The following is a 16,751-nucleotide window of genomic DNA, read 5'->3' as shown; positions in this document are numbered from 1 at the left end:
TTGTGGGTGGAAAACCTAACAAAAATCGTTTTCTCTTTTTTTTGTCAACTAATACATTTTAAAAGTTGCACAGATCTAGTCGGTTGTCTATTTCATTTCATAACACATTGTTACAAATCATTTGATCTAAAAAACACCTAACCAAAACACCTCAACCCATACTAAACCAAAAAAATAAAATTCTTAAATTTTAGCAAGTCATTTAGTCTCATTAGTCCTAACATTTGTCAGTATCTTCCTTGTGTTCGATGCAGTTTCATTTATTTCTGTCATCTGTTTGTTGTGAAGTAAGGCAGAGTAAGACGGATGACCCTGCTAGTATTTCAATAGCATAATGACACTTGGTGATGATTTAAATGACTTGTGCAAGATTGTATCACTTGTTTCCAAAAAAAAAAAAAAAAGCAGTCATGGTTAAATGTAATAACCGGACGGGCTTTCGGTGTCCCTACATCCCAAGTTGAATGTAGCCATAAGTTTTAGTATGAGTACTGGATGGTGTAGATACTGATGAAATATTAACTCCATCTCCCCTGAATGATGAGAAGCAAATCTTGTTTAGGGGATGCCTGGTTGATGTATGGCCACTGGCATGTCTCCCCATTCATCACCATGTAATAGTAAATGCTGGGTTTCCGTGCTTGTCGCCTGCTCAGCGATGAATAATAGCCCGAGTTTAGATGGCTGATAAGGGCGTTGTGTAAATAATCTGCTTGGGAACAGAGGATGCTGCCTATACTGTACCTTGCCTTGCACCTCTGGTGGCTTGAGCAAGCCATTGGGAAAGGTGCAGAAGAAAACAGCCGTCCTCCGGGTATTCATCACGTAGGCCCGCTGTCCTCTGTCGAGTTTGAGGATTTGCCTTTATTACACTCTTAACATGAGTTTGTTTGTGTTTTTTTTATTTATATTTTTGCTCATTTTTCTTTTCTTTTCCAAACAAGGGCCATGAATGTTATGTGATCTGGGATCCGTTGTGGTTGATCTGTTTGCTCTCATAACAGATGTACTCTTGGTCACCACAATAAGGCTATTCTAGTGTTAACACAGATCGAACGCTTTCAGTCAGTGTGTACCAATGGTTTGACTACCGAATAATCATTGAAGCTGATAGATATAGGCCCTCAGTGGGCCTATATGAAAGTGGTGAGCAAGGACAAAGATGAAATAACTCGGACATTTTCTTTATCTCAGTTTTTTTTAAAACAATAATGTTCCTATGTGAAAGGAAGTCTTTGGATATTTAGTGTATCAGAGATGCGCAGCAATAATCTTTCCTCTGTTGCTGCTGCAGCAGGCCGTGTGAACCGTGTCACAGCATCACCTTGCCTTTTGAACAAATACACTTTTATTTTCTTTTATTTTTTAGAAAAAAACATTGAAATTACAACAGACATATATGAAACCAACCAAGAAATAAAATATTTTACACACTCGTCGAACTCTACAGAATCCATGAGGATAAGAATTAAAAAGACAGAAAATAGTGAGGTAACCTGTAGGCTTTGGCATGGCTTCGACCCTACAGACTCCCCACCAAATCCAAAATAAAATAAAAAAATACACGTATACCATACACACGACACTATTTAACCAAAATCCAACGTCGCCCTCCCTCTTTCCCCAGTCACATTAAAAGTGCTCCCCTCCACAAATCCACTAATAAACTCTTCTTCTCTAACACAACTATACAACATATTAGCATCTGTTTCCATTATACTTTTAAATGATCCCACACCTCAGCTTTCCTCTTTTCGCTCTTCGCATGGCTGAAAACATAATTTAATAAATTAATATTACATCCTTTCACTTTACCAGTCACCCCAAACAACCACAATTCTCTGTTCTATTCTGTCAACAAACCCACCTCTCCAACATCTACCTATTACTTCCTTCATTTTCAACATGTATCCCTCCAGTTCACAACACTCAACAAACCCATGCATAAATGCGTCCTCTCCCACACCACACACATCACATTCTTTCTTCACATTCACATCAAACTTATTAACTATTAAATTATTTAACATCTTATTGTGCCTTAATAAGAAGTTAAAATTCTCACATTCAACACTGATCCATTTCACTCTCGGATTCATCATTATCCTCCCTACATCCATCCCATTCATATCCACCCCTCCATATCCTCCCTACATCAATCCCATTCATATGCATCCCTCCATATCCTCCCTACATCCATCCCATTCATAACCCTCTCCCACACTTTCTCCACAGCCGGTCTTCTCTCTTCTTCCTCTCTTAAACATCTATACGTCACTCTCTTTTTCGCATTCATCAGACTCGCTCTCCTCTTTTGAACAGATACACTAGGGGGCACTATGAAGCTAATTTGAATTCCGCTGTGAGATTCATATAAAAACACACACACACCCAGCCTAAATGACTCCATGATGTGTTAGATTTAGTAAACAACTGCTGAGCTGAGAGCTGAGGAGATGGCACATTCTCCAGTTTCCTGAGAGCCAATGCTGTGAAGTGGCGGAAAGGTTTTGGTTTGCTTTTAATTGAGCCCAGGCCCCAGAGACATGCTAGAGACATACTGGAGACATTAAGGGTTTATGACGTAGTAATCAAACTACATAAGATCTTGTGATTAAAAGTGGGTAAGTCTGAATTAGCATTAGTCTAGCCTGAAAAACAAAGCATACTGAAAATGCTTAATCGTGCCAAAGATTTCAAATTTCCTCTTCTCTAACTAATGTTTGCTTCTAGACAGATGACTAAGTCCTTCCCCGAAACTAGTATGCAACTACCCAAGACAACTTTCCTGATTAAAACAAAACATTTTTTAAGATTTAGGAATAGTTGCTTGATGAGTCACTGAAACATCGTTTATTTTTTTTGTTGCCTTGTTCTAAAATGAAGCCAAAACGAGCCGATTCAGCTGAAAATGTTTTAAATGTATTCGCTTTTAAGAGCACATTTGTAGTTTGTGAATTCAGTGTTCCACCTCCTGTTAAATGTGGTATGCTTTAAATATATGAATAGATTATTTATTATCCTGGCTTTATGAACACGTGCATAGATGCTTTAAAAATGACCAAAATTAGATTGTGGATAAATACCACTACAACTGGCTGCACTGGCATGTTCCCTGTTTTCCAATAAATATGAACTGTGCTTATATATATGATAATAATGGGCATTTCTCATGGGATTTTTTTTCATTTAGTGACCACACATGGATTGTATTACACAACCATGATGTGCTGACATTTCACCTGATTAACAATCTGCCTAAATACAAAATGTAAATATTTGCAGTTCTGCAATGTGGTCTCTACTGCATGTGGGGTTACAGTAATACACACAGTTGAGGTGTATAATCTATTGGATCAATTACCTATGATATACCAAAACTCAAATGATGCAGTGCAATTGCTGGATCAATGCATTAGCATACCCACATGAAAAGTGCAGCTCTCCGCCAGATAGACCCCTTCTCTGATGTTCAAACTTGGTGACAAACCACCCCTTTTTTTCGCCTACCAGGAGAAGGGAAATACACAAACACAGACAGAAAAAAACTGTTTTTCCTGCCACAATACGACTTTTGTGCAGTGCCCAAGTCGACTGGAATATGGGAAATATGGGGGGGAAATTGTTAATATGCAGCACTCAAGCAAAAAAAAAAAAATCTGCCTAATAAAAACGTTCTGCCTGTCAGTCTGTGGATGCACGGACCCTCACACAACAGCATCCAAGGCTGGGTAGTGGCCCTTCAGGCAGGAGCTACAAGGGCTAGGGTTGGAATTCTTCACTAGGAAATGGGACCGCACTCATTACGTCATCACCATCATCGTTAACGTCTGCTGCTCGGAATTTTATTAGTTGACTGTTTGCTCAGGAATCCCTGGAATGTTACAACATGGTTATAACATTATAGTACTGTACATTTTATATTAAAGCCTGTTGCTTGCTACCATTATCAACTATTATAGTGACAAATTTGACCAAATTTGCAGGACATAACAAGACAGATTGATCTGTTGAAAATAGCCAGGAAGCATGTTTACACATTGGTTATTTCAGTGTAGTCCTGCCCATAGAAATGTCTGCCCTGTTCTGATGTCAGATGAGCAGGGAAGTGCAGAAAATATGCTGTTGGATCTTTTTTTCAAGCGCCATACACGGGACATGGAAATACTGTCACTCAAAAATCCATGAAGTTCTATGACATGGTGAATAGTGATTTTTTCTGAAATGTTTGTCGTAACGATCCAATTACATATTGCTTTGCACCTCAAACGGATTTTAAAAGTTTTGCATGATTATTTGCGAAGATATACACATATGGGCTTCTTCCCCTGCACTGGTAGCCATGTTCCATGTTCCACTGCCTCCGTTTGCAGGTAAGAAAACGGTAAGGAAACATAGCTCAGCCATGGGAAATGTTTTGTTGTAGCTATTAATCCTACTGTTGTTTTATAGCGGAGTTTTAACATTGGAAATTCCACGTGGTGCCGAGTTGAATAAAGTGGATTATTTTTGGTTCATCCAGTGTTCCTCCAGTTCTCCTGTGCTGACATCAGCAGGGAATTATTTGCTGGCTTGCGAAATACGATCAATTTCTCGTTTACTTTAAAGATTCATACCCGAATACATGTTTTGCTTCTGGCATTATCGCTGCCCGCGTAGACATATAAAGAGTAGACGCCGCATTGGCTGTTGGGGCGCGAGAAATACGGCCGCCATCTTTGACCGGTCATCCTACGAGTTGCCTAGCAGCAGAATACACGACTGAGAAAGATGCCAGAACACTGTTCAGCATATTCCTGCTCCAATCGACGGACCGTCGAAAACAGGGCTCGGGGGATTACTTTTCACAAGTAAGATTGAACATCACTATTGGTTGTATTTTGTGAATATAATATTACTGTACTGTATTTATGTCCAACTGCGAAATCGTAGCCAGCTAGCTAGGCTATGCTCAGTGCCGGTGTTCACCCGGCTATGAGCTGAGACTTTATAAGTCATATTCCATAACACTGACTTTACAACAGACAAAAGAATGCTATTGTACAAATAAAACAATGTTAACGTTACTGGTATTATATTGACCAGCGAATTTTACACAGGTGGGACAGACTGTATTATTCACATGTAATCCATCCTAACAACAGTAAGATAGGGGAGAACCGGGCCCAAAGTAACACGCCGCGAAATTAGCGCAGAGCTTTTTTCCAAGGAAACAAAACAGGACGTGACGCAATTAAGTCAGCGTGTGTGTTGATAATACCTCCCCCTTCTCCCAAAACACTGGCGCGATACGCAGTTATTTAAAAAAGTTATAGCGCGAAAGCTGTTTTTTCATGCGGTAAGTAAAATTACGTGATCTGAGGTTTTTTTTTCGAATTGCGTTTCGTTCTTAGAAGTTCCGGTAAATGACTTTATGTTGCTTTGTTAGCACATTTACTGTCTCGATGACAGAATAGTTTTAAATCGACAGGCTAGCATATGAACTGTGCTAGCCTGGCTAAATGGAGAGGTGACCTGAGAGGGTCGAACGTACCAGCGAGGGGAGGGACGAAAGTAACGTAAATTATTTCCCTGGCAAGCTGCAAGTTAATGTATTTCATTGTATTGTACTTACAGAATAGTACAGTTAAGGTCATTCTTTTCAGCCTACATAGCCAATTGTTTTTAATTATTTGAGGACTTACCTTGCTTACGCCTTCACACAAACTGCAATTATCCAAATGACGACAAAGACCAATTAGTTCCACCACGTGATGGCGGTGTGCGCATGAAGGTTAGCGCAAAAGCAATTGGTGAATTAAAAGAAATGAACAAAAGCGCGAATGGCTGATTCAAATATAATAACCAACCTCTATCACTGACGTTTTTGTGAAAATGTTGAAAAAATACGAGGCTTGTATCAAAATTGCGTTACACAACATTGATAAATTGACGCTAAGAATATTTATTAGTCTATGAAACTCAAAATATTGCCTTGATGAATTGGCACAGATGTTAAATTGGGTCTGCAAGATTGGTTGATAAAGGTAAACGTGATCAGAATACAAAACCATAATTATACGATGCATCTTACGCTTTATGACAGCCGCTACTTTGGCACCGCAGCAGTGCTACTTTGGTCCCGCAAGGGAGGTGCGAAAGTACCATCGCGCAAGTTGTGTTCTCCGTCTGTTTATGTCCAGATCATTTAACTGAGAAACATATGGAAAGTTGCTTCTGAAAGGGGACACATGTATGTTGTTTCTGATAAAATATGGCATCTATTACTGTCACCATACCGGAGTAAACTCGGAAAAAGTAAAAAGTGGTACTTTCGGCCCGGTTCTCCCACCTCTCATGTCTCATACCCACCTCACTTACTTAAAAATACAGAACATCTGACTGTAGAATAGTTTGCAAACAAACCTACCGTATTCACAATTTCACCAGCTTTGGTTCATCGTCAACAAATATGCATCAAAATAGGAGTTTTGTTGAAGAAAGGTTCTATGAAATTTCAAGGAAAAAAATAAGCGTGACCTCCTTTGTAAAATGTTTTTGTGTAGACTCTCTCAAATCTCCCGTTTTCATTTTGAAGGTTTCCCAAAGACAATGTTTTGAGGAAGAAGTGGGAAGTGTCTTTGAGGAGGGAAGGATTCACTGCAAGTGATTCCTCCGTGCTCTGCTGTGAGCATTTTAAGCAGAGCCATTTTGATAGGACAGGTCAGATTGTCCGACTCAGACATGTAGTTATTCCATCTATCTTCAGCTTCTCGGTTCACCTCCAAAGAGTAGGTGTATCATCATAAAACTATTAGCATTAATAAATGTAAATATTCTATTATCAATTACAGGGCTGGGTGAGATATTCATCCCTGTATATATATATATTCTTTTCAAGTATTATACTTCTTCATTTTAGCCGGAAAGGGAAAGGACTACGTCTACCTCCAGAAGAGCTGAAGAGAGCCTGTCCGTGGCCTCTCAGGATGCCCCAGAACCTGCAGCCTCACACCCACAACCTCAGCCTAATGATGTTTCTACTTTAAACATCATATCATAATGGTCCTGGACATATTCAAATCTCACTTGTTTGCTGCCACTCATATTAAACACACTCACAAATTAACCCATACACACAATTAAAGACATGTTGAACATGCATTCCTGACACACACACACACACACGGTGCTGGCATTGGCTTTGACAGGTGATGAGAATGTGGGCCATACACTAGTGGTGTCCAAGTGATGTGTGTGAAGTGAAACATCACTCAAACTATGTTCATCCCTCTTTCTACTAGGATCATGCCTATGCCTTTCCTGCTTCTTCTACTGCTCTGAAGACCAGACTTAATGAAGCCTTGGCAAGAGTGGAAAGTCTGGAGCGAGAGAAGAAGAATGCCATGGCCAGAGAAAAGAGGGCAAAGACCACAAAGAAGTCTTTTGGGGGATTTGAGAGAAAAGAACCTCATTAATGAAGAGCTCAACGAGAGGCTTGAATTCTACTCAGGTAAGACGAAGTTAGTGCTTTGAAATTCATGTACATGTTATTCTTACACTCTGTATTAAACTCCTTAGTTATTATCTGAAGGGGACTTATTGATTTTTGCTCATAAAATTTCAGATCTTCAAGTAGACTTCATGGCAAAACAGTTCTCTTTCAAGGGTTTTAGGGGTTTCATGTCAAACTTTAATTAGCAACTTTTATTTTTTCCCCTACATTGTTATGCTACATTGTTTATATATTTATCTCTCTTTAAAATATATATGTATATCTGTATTTATTTTTTTATTATTACATCATACTCTTGGATATAATTACGATATTATTACAGTATTATACCACTTTATTATACACACACACACACAATGTATACTTCCTACCCTCACATGTAAATATTTTGTGTTGTTGTCAGTGTTTACGTTTGTCCATTGTATGTACTGGTCACCTATGTAAGCAACTTTGTACATGTGTAAATATGGTTTGGGGCGGGGATTTATATATATTTTCATTTTCTCTGATATATAACATATATTGTTGTTATATATACTGTAGATATATAATGTGTTCATATATTGTTTATATATTTATATAGCCTAATCATATATTGTTTCTTCAACTTATTAAAATAGCTGACTTTACTGCCACTATCTGCTTCTGCCTCTCTATCATATTTTAGCGTGCGTGTGTGTGTGTATGTATATATATATATATATATATATAAATAGTGAGTGTTTTGCTAAATACCGTATTGTTCCGAATATAAGACGACCCTGATTATAAGACGACCCCCCCTTTTTTCAAGACTCATTTTTGGAAAAATACTATTTGAAGAGCAAATATTGGTTTTATAAAGAAAAACATTATATTTGAAAATAATGATAATAAAACCGCATTGGATAAAACAAGGTAGTCTGTTTAACAGCGTTTAAATAAAATTATGTTTTCAATATATTTTAGATGAAATTGTCACATTTAAATAAAAAAATGTAAATACATTTGTAAATGAATGACTTATGGTATTTAAATAGCATACAAATGAAAATAAACTAGTCTATTGAGACTATCCATCTCATAGTGAAAAAATAACCATTTCAATAACTGCATTAACCATCGAAGTGGTCTAATTTTAGAACGGTCTTGAAACAAATCCGACTGAGAATGTATATTGACATTCAAAAGTCTAGACCTCGAATGTAAGACGACCCCCCCCTTTTTCATACGTATTTCCAGGGTAAAAACTCCCTCTTATATTCAGAACAATACGGTAGCTACCTATCATACATCACATATATCAGAATATTCTATTACTGTTAAGCCAACTATGAATATTAAAATACGTCAAACCATGTGTCCTGTATCATAGCTACATGTATGACGTTTTCAGCAACAAAAAAGGCGTGGAAATCAGTTTGGTATTCAGCGAGTTATGATTGATTAACTGCGCTGACAGTTCATTGCGCCTGCCAAACACATTACACTGAGTGGAGCGGGTGACCGGTCCAAGATTGCGGCCCCACGGTTCGTCAGCGCCAATAGGTAGTAGCGGTCGATGCGGCGTCTACTCTTTATATGTCTATGGCTGCCCGATCTGACGCAGCCGCATGCGCACGGCAGCAACGGAAAGCAGCGTTGGTCAAGGGAGCTAGAGCGTGAGTAAGGAGAGGAAGTGGCAATAGCGAGAACAAATGTTTTTTCGAACCACAAGAGGTTCTTCATCACACAGTCGTAATTGTGCACGAAAAGTTATAAGGCCCAAACATACTCGGGCGGAACGTACGCGGAGCAGAGTCCGTGAGGAATGTCCGCGGTCATTTGGGCTTCCATAGTCAAGCGCACTTCCGCGTTGTAGTTTCCTGTAAAACTGTCCGTGAAACACTACATTACCCACAATTCTTGCGCGTTGTTTACGCTCTTCTGTTATGGCGTCCGAAACTGACGACGAGGAAGAGATGCTCTGCCTGCTGGCTCTACAAGAAAATAAACTGAAGAGACGGTGGTGTGGGTACTTTCGCACCTCGTCTGCCAGTCTCTCCTCAAAGCTCGCCTCCATCATCAGACGCTCCGGCTTTCTTTGTTCCACCACGCGATGGCGGCAAATCCAAAATGCAGATCGGTGTCATATTTATTCGAGGTCGATGTGAAAAATACATGCCGAGCACTCTTTTGTGTGACACTGGTGTGCGGCGCGGACTCATCGCGGTCGTAAAATCTGAGCTTTGCGCTCACAGGGCTTGCGGACGTCCGCTTTTATTCCGGCGGAGTCCGCTCCGCGTACGTTCCGCCCGAGTATGTTTGGGCCTTCAGGCTAGGGGGCATCCGGGTAGCGTAGCGGTGTATTCCGTTGTTTACCAACACGGCGATCGCCAGGTCGAATCCCCGTGTTACCTCCGGCTTGGTCGAGCATCCCCACAGACACAATTGGCCGTGTCTGCGGGTGGGAAGCCGGATGTGGGTATATGCCCTGGTCGCTGCACTAGCGCCTCCTCTGGTAGGTCGGGGCGCCTGTTAAAGGGGGGAGGGGGAACTGGGGGGGAATAGCGTGATCCTCCCACGTGCTACGTCCCCCTGGTGAAACTCCTCACTGTCAGGTGAAAAAAGTGGCTGGTGACTCCACATGTATGGCAGTGGAGTAATTTTCACTTGAACATTTCGGGGGGAGACATTTAGCAGGGGGGTCAGGGGGTCCTCCCCCTGGAAATTTTGAGCATCACACATTTAATTTCCTGCATTCTGGTGAATTTGTATGCACCAGTTTTCTCTTTTTCTACATCAATTTATTGTGGAAATGTCTTATTTATGTAAAAGAAAAACAACTTTCAGATAGGCTAGCCTATCGGATATCTTCTGTTACTTTCCTCTTGCTCATGTTGACTCTGTGAATGAAAGTAGTAAATACATTTGAACTAATACAATACCCTTGGCACAAATTGGTTCGTAGATGTACCTATTATGTTATCTCATGTGCCCGAAATTATCAGTTCAAGTTCATTTAAGCTAACATAAATGTCTAGGGGCTACTGTTAGCAAGCGCTAGCTAGCTAGCTAGTTCGTGAGGGGGTCTGAACTGATAACCCCAAACCCAAGTTATAAACTAGATAAGGCTATAATTCATCCGAAAATACGTGAGAAAATCTAACTCAGAAACCCCAAAGGTAAGAAAGGGTGGTGTACTGGGCTAGACAAGCAAGCTGGCTAGCTACGTTACTTACACTTGCTTACACGATCATTCATGCTCCGGTCTCCTGGTTGTCAGGAGCAACTGCAAGACAGCAACGAGGTCGGCAATCCCAGTGGCAAGGTTAAAATGGTATAATCGTTGGAAAATAAGTATGAATGACATTTTAAGTAGTTCGACTGTCTGTGTTGTTATTTTACCTTTTTTGGCGAGGGAGTTAACATTATCATTCATGATATATTTTTTGGGGGGGACAAATTCACCTCTTCTAAATATTGAGGGGGACATGTCCCCCCTGACCCCCCCATAAGTTACGCCTGTATGTATGGGAGGAGACGTGGTAGTCTGCAGCCCTCCCGGGATTGGCAGAGGGGGTGGAGCAGCGACCGGGACGGCTCGGAAGAGTGGGGTTACAATTGGGGAGAAAGAGAGAGAAACCATCCACAAAAAAAAAAGATGTAGGATAGGTAGATCCAGTAGTTTGCCAGAATAGCCGCGAACACACACACACACACACGTGCGTGTGCAGCAGTAAAACTACCATACATGCAGGTGACACAGCTGCGCTGGGGCCCGCAACAGTTTAGGGGCCCGTGTGCATGGACCCCTCTTTATCTCGCCAGTATCGTATCAAAGATCTTGAGCACTGAGTGTACGGTATGCGGTATGTTAAAAATGGGCAAATTGTGCCTGCGCGTAATTATGGACATGTGGACTACTGTGTACTACGCAGTAGAGTAGACAACTTCACACAGCGAAGAGCCCGGGGAGTGTGACGTAAGTAGAATTTATTTAGTATTTATGTTATTAATAATCAATCAACACACGTGTTTTGTGTTTACAAGGCCTATGTAATGCGCAGACATGTATTGTCTGTGCGGGTGCGGCGTCACTGATAGTGTTATCACCTGTGTCAAGGTGTGCTGTCACCGATGATGTTTTCATCTGTAATGGTGCTCCCACACCGGTGGGCTAGTCTATCGCTGTCTTGGCCTTGCTATGGTGACTCCTCTGCTATAGCACAGTGGTCTGTTTTCCTAGTGGTCATTTCATTTCGGTGTCAAACTGTGCAGCGCATTTCACTGTTGCTGGTCATTTTAAAGCTTTCACTTGTTTCCTTCGCTACTGACGTGACGTCATGTTGAGTCCAATTGCGATGGGCAGGCCAGGGCCCTCTTTGATCATCTTGCATTGGGGCCCGGCGCTGACTCGTTACGCTGCTGCACACACACACACACACACACACACACACACACACACACACACACACACACACACACACCATCTCCTCCAGGCTACCTACCGCCTGGCAGTATCATAAGATACAGAAGTAAAACCGCTACCCACGTCATTGTCACACGTGATGATGCCTGATGAGCTTGTTCACAGCGACAAAGGGTTAATCCTCGGTGTAATGTGCGACATAATAAGCCTTTGTGTTTCATACATATGTGAGTAAGAAGGTTTCTCAGCCATGTCCATTCCCCTTAACCAGATAACATCTAACTGTACATTTCCTCAGTTTAACTTGTCATGGGGATAAGAGCACACTTTGTGACATTTGAGGAAATGGTTGACACATTTTCCTCTGAACCCACGTTGACCCCCCATCCGACCGCAGATTCAAAGTACCACAGGGTTGTTCAGTGCTTGTTTTGCAAACTGCATCAAATCACTAAATATAGATATTGACAAAGGTGTTTTAGCAACTTGAGGTTGGAAATTGGGTATTAATGCACACCACAGCACACATACTGTGTAGACTGTGTAGATGTCTGCACATGCAGGATTAAGGATTAATATTTACACATTATTTATTTACAGATATATTGTGTTTTACTTGTAGTTTAATAGATGTCTACCATACATTCTTTGGAGAGTGTTTTCACTCATAGTTATATAAGACAACCATGTTGAAGGAATAACAGCAACATGATTTTCTTTTAATTTCAGGAATCGGGAGCAATTTATTGCCATCTCATTTTGTATTTGCATACACAAAAGAGACAAAATTTCGTTTCTGCCAGCCCACAGCAGTGCAACACAAAAGACAGAATAAACATATTCAAAACAAAACGACATCACTAAAAACATACAAAAACAGAGAGAACAAAGCAACAAAACAAAAAACAACACAGTCCATTCAGTGAATTTGCAACACAGTCCAAAAATGTCACTGTCCAGAGAACGAACGCCAGCCAGGACGACTGTCGGGACTGCCGGTCTGCATGGGCCAGCAGTCGGCCTAGCCCACCCCACTTTTTTCTCCGCTTTTTCCCTTATCTTTTAATGATACAGATAAATCAGACTACCGCTGCTCAGAATCTTGTTTTTGTTTTTTGCCAGGGAGCAAGCAGTATTATAGTTAACATGATTAGCTTGTATCTCATACCTTTCTTTGGTAACCACTTTCCAATCATTCCTGGACAAGTCACTTTCACAGGAAGTGAGTCCGCTGGCATGGCTTTGGTCCACCCATCCTTGAAAGTTAAACATCAGATCAGTTTCGTGCCACTGACCTTCATTCTTATATCTCTCACCTTAAATATGAAATCTGTCATACAGTAAGTACAGAGGACTTGATATTGCTAGCTGCTACCTTAATCATTTTGATAACCAGATCTAAAAGAGTATACCCCATTTTTCTCCGCATGAAATTATAAAATGATGCTGTTTAAATCTGTCTTCAACAAAAATAATCATCACCTTGACGATTGTCTGTAAATGACAGCCAACTATTTGCTGTTTTCAGGAGGAAAAGTGCTACTGCTTCCGGTAATTAAGATTTGGACTCCTTTTATAAGCTGTATTGGTGACTTGTGATTGGCCAGCTACTTATTTTAAGATGTCTGGATTTCGGTAAACACCGTCCAAGAAACAAGTCCTCCATAAACATCCAATTGGTATCATGTGCTATGTGGTGTAACTGCCAAGTCCTTCACTAACTTGAAGACCTAGTATTGTGGCGAGACGCCAACTGCAGCCCTTGAATTCTTTCCTTTCCCTTCATTTCTTGCCTCTCCATCTTAGTCATGACATATTGTGAATATTGAAAATGCAGTCTATGTGCTTAACTCACTCTGATTACATGCACACAATATCCCAGATAATAGCTCATATATCATATATCATATCATATATCATATTGTATCATATCATATCATGGTTAAGGCCTTATCCGGGATAAGCTGCTGTCCATTCAGTTTCTTTGTCCATGTCTGCATCTAAGTTTTGTCTTCGTTTGATGGCTGGGAGAGCTGGCATTGGATTGGCTGGGAGAGTCTGGTGTGCTGCATCCTGTGGGCCCAGGGACCACGGCCCTGCCCGGAGCTGCAGACAAAGAGGGCGGTCTGACAGGACGCAGAAGTGGGACAGGCTAAGCTAACTGCTAGCCCATACAGACCGACAGTTCCGACAGTCTTCCTGGCTGGTGTTCGTTCCCTTGGACAGTGATTTTTTTTTTTGTTTAGTTTGGATATATGTGTTAGTTTGGATATGTGTGTTCTTGTAGTTTTTGGATATGAGCTTTTGTCTCTTGTTGCACTGCTGTGGGCTGGGGGGAAACGATATTTGGTTTCATTTCATGTACGAAAGTACATGAAATGAAATGACAAATAAAATGTTCCTGATTCCTGATCTTTTTATATGCCATTTATTCATAGCCCTTTATCTATGTGTCTCTTAAAAGATCATTCTATTTCTTTTACAATCTGGGTCTCATTTTTGTAGTTTTACCATTGTGCACATCACTTATAATCATTTACTCATTTAATTTATAATTTAATTTATAATCATTTAATCATAGACTCACCATCTTCATTTTGGAGATGATGGACATGGAACGGCCGCTATGGTGTCTTTTAATGGGCAATTCAACACAAGCCTTAAGCCTGTCCTAACAATGACAACCATGCAAAAAAGCAGTTAGACTGTGTACATGATGTGCCGTTATCTAGGACTTCTCAATTGCACTGGCCGGGCAGCTTCCTTCTGGTTGCAGCTAGTTACGGTAAGTGAGATGGTCGTTCCTGCAAGTTGAATCAGGAAGTAGCTTAGCAATGGATCCACCATTGACACTATTGGACATTTCCGGTAATAACTTTTAACTTGCAGTTTCAGTTTGAATTCCACATACATGATTTAGATAATGTGGTTGAACTGAACTTGTTGAAACGTGTCTGATGATGCTTGTGCTCCATTGTCCCGTCAGATGCTGCTGTCCAGCTGAGTCCAGCCGTGGTCACGTACCCAAAGCCTCCACAATGAAGCCGGTGAGTAAATGCTCTCATAACCAAGATGCATGAGGCCAAAAGCTGTCTGATCCAGCTTGTAAAAAAATAGGAATTATCCTTTAATAAGTGGAATTTCTCTTCCAAACCACACTCTTATATCCTCTTGCCGCTGTCTTTTGCTTCTCGACACTTTTAATAAATCACCAAATAATTAGTTTCATGAATAAGTAAATACATTTAATAATACATTTCTGAAATTTGATTTATATATTAATACCAAATAATTCTTTTGACACTTTTAATGAATGTTGTACAGTAGGTCACCAATTTTCCACTCAATTCCCTCGTCATTTAGCAAGCTAACCTGCCTCAAAATGTCACAAAATACTGGATCCATTTGTGTTATTTACGATTTTGTCGAGAATTTTGGTAGTGGCCTCTGCTTAACGATGCAAAAAAGAGCTTGCTCAGTATGCAGAAGAAACCCACTGACAGTAGAAACTGTTTTTAAGCTACAGTATCCCAGTTATTATCATTATAAACCAGGTATTATCCAGGTTTCTCAGTACACCCTGATACCCCCTGACAGAGGGCATATACCCTGCTAGCTCTGATAAAATTCATTATGCTTTCTATCAGAGCTAGCACTTTTTTTCTTTAAAGACACCATCTGTTATTAACACTTAGACTAAGACAAATTCTTCATTTGGCCATTCAAAATAGAAATACTGAAGTAAAATACTTTATTACAGATACTGTGATTTGTACTCTACTGTGATTTTATTATACTTGAAAAAGTATAGTTACAGGTAAAATTTTACACAAGTAACATGAGTAGTTGTAATTTGTTGCTTTCCACCTCTGCCCTTTCCTCTCTCTGGGCCACCCACAGGTGATGGCAGTCATCTTGAAAAAAAGGTCCAGGAACGGCCCAGGGTCGTTGGACTCTGCCATCTCCTGATGCGGGATGTGGGGCGGGGCTGCGGATGACCCGTGACTGGCCATGCAAGTGACTCATGTCAGCAGCTGTTGGATGGCCTCTTGGTCTGCCGGCTGGGCCTCGGTGATTTCCCACAAAGTGCGTCCCTGTGACTCATGGAGCCGGCAGAGGAGCTCAAGGCCCTGACTGAGGAGAAGTTGGTTCTGCTAGAGGTTCTACCAGGGTTGCTGCTGATGATCCATCTCGCTCTTCCCACCTGTGGTTCCTCCTGTAAGGGCCACCAGTTAGTCGAACAAGGTACATTGTAGAGGACCACACACACACACACACGCACACAGGGATCACTGGGTTGCAAGCGCACACACACGCACAGGCATTATTTGGCTTTTACTGACATGCAGTAGTGTCAACACAGTGTGTCAAAGTATATGACTAGCTATGCTAATTACGGCCAACAAATAGCATCAACTATTTACACAAATTAAAGTCCCGCCATAGCTGCTGGTGTGTGTGTGTCCAAGGGATGTCAGTTCCAGCCTTACTGCAACAGACAGAAATAGCTGTTAGATTGATTACTAATTGTTTGCAGCTGTGCCCACCTATTGTTATACAGCTACTGCTCGCTCTCCCTCTCCAGACGGACACACCACTCCACCACGATGCTATAAATACTCATTACGACATTAGTGTTGTACTGCAGGGATATATTGTGCAAGGACATTCAAACTATGGGATGTGACATGATAGGTGCCGTAGCATAATATCTTGCTTTTTCATCCCTCCTACAGGTAGAGGGAGATCAAGATGGTGTCTTTATAGATACAGATGTCGTTTGATGCAGCCCGGCGATGCTAGTAAAGCAGGCACTTCAATACACCTCACGCAGCACAGCAGAGTGCTTTTTTTTCTCTCTCCTTG

General features: G+C 41.0%; 1 pseudogene; it reads left to right on the top strand.

The window, feature by feature from the left end:
* Positions 1-4,770: 4,770 nt before the first annotated feature.
* On the top strand, positions 4,771-14,927 carry LOC130112074 (THAP domain-containing protein 6-like; annotated as a pseudogene).
* The last annotated feature ends 1,824 nt before the right edge of the window (positions 14,928-16,751 follow it).

This window comes from Lampris incognitus, chromosome 4 (assembly GCF_029633865.1).
Source record: "Lampris incognitus isolate fLamInc1 chromosome 4, fLamInc1.hap2, whole genome shotgun sequence".
NCBI classification, from domain to species: domain Eukaryota; kingdom Metazoa; phylum Chordata; class Actinopteri; order Lampriformes; family Lampridae; genus Lampris; species Lampris incognitus.
The sequence above is the reverse complement of the archived record's forward strand: the minus strand, read 5'-3'. Positions and strand labels throughout refer to the sequence as shown.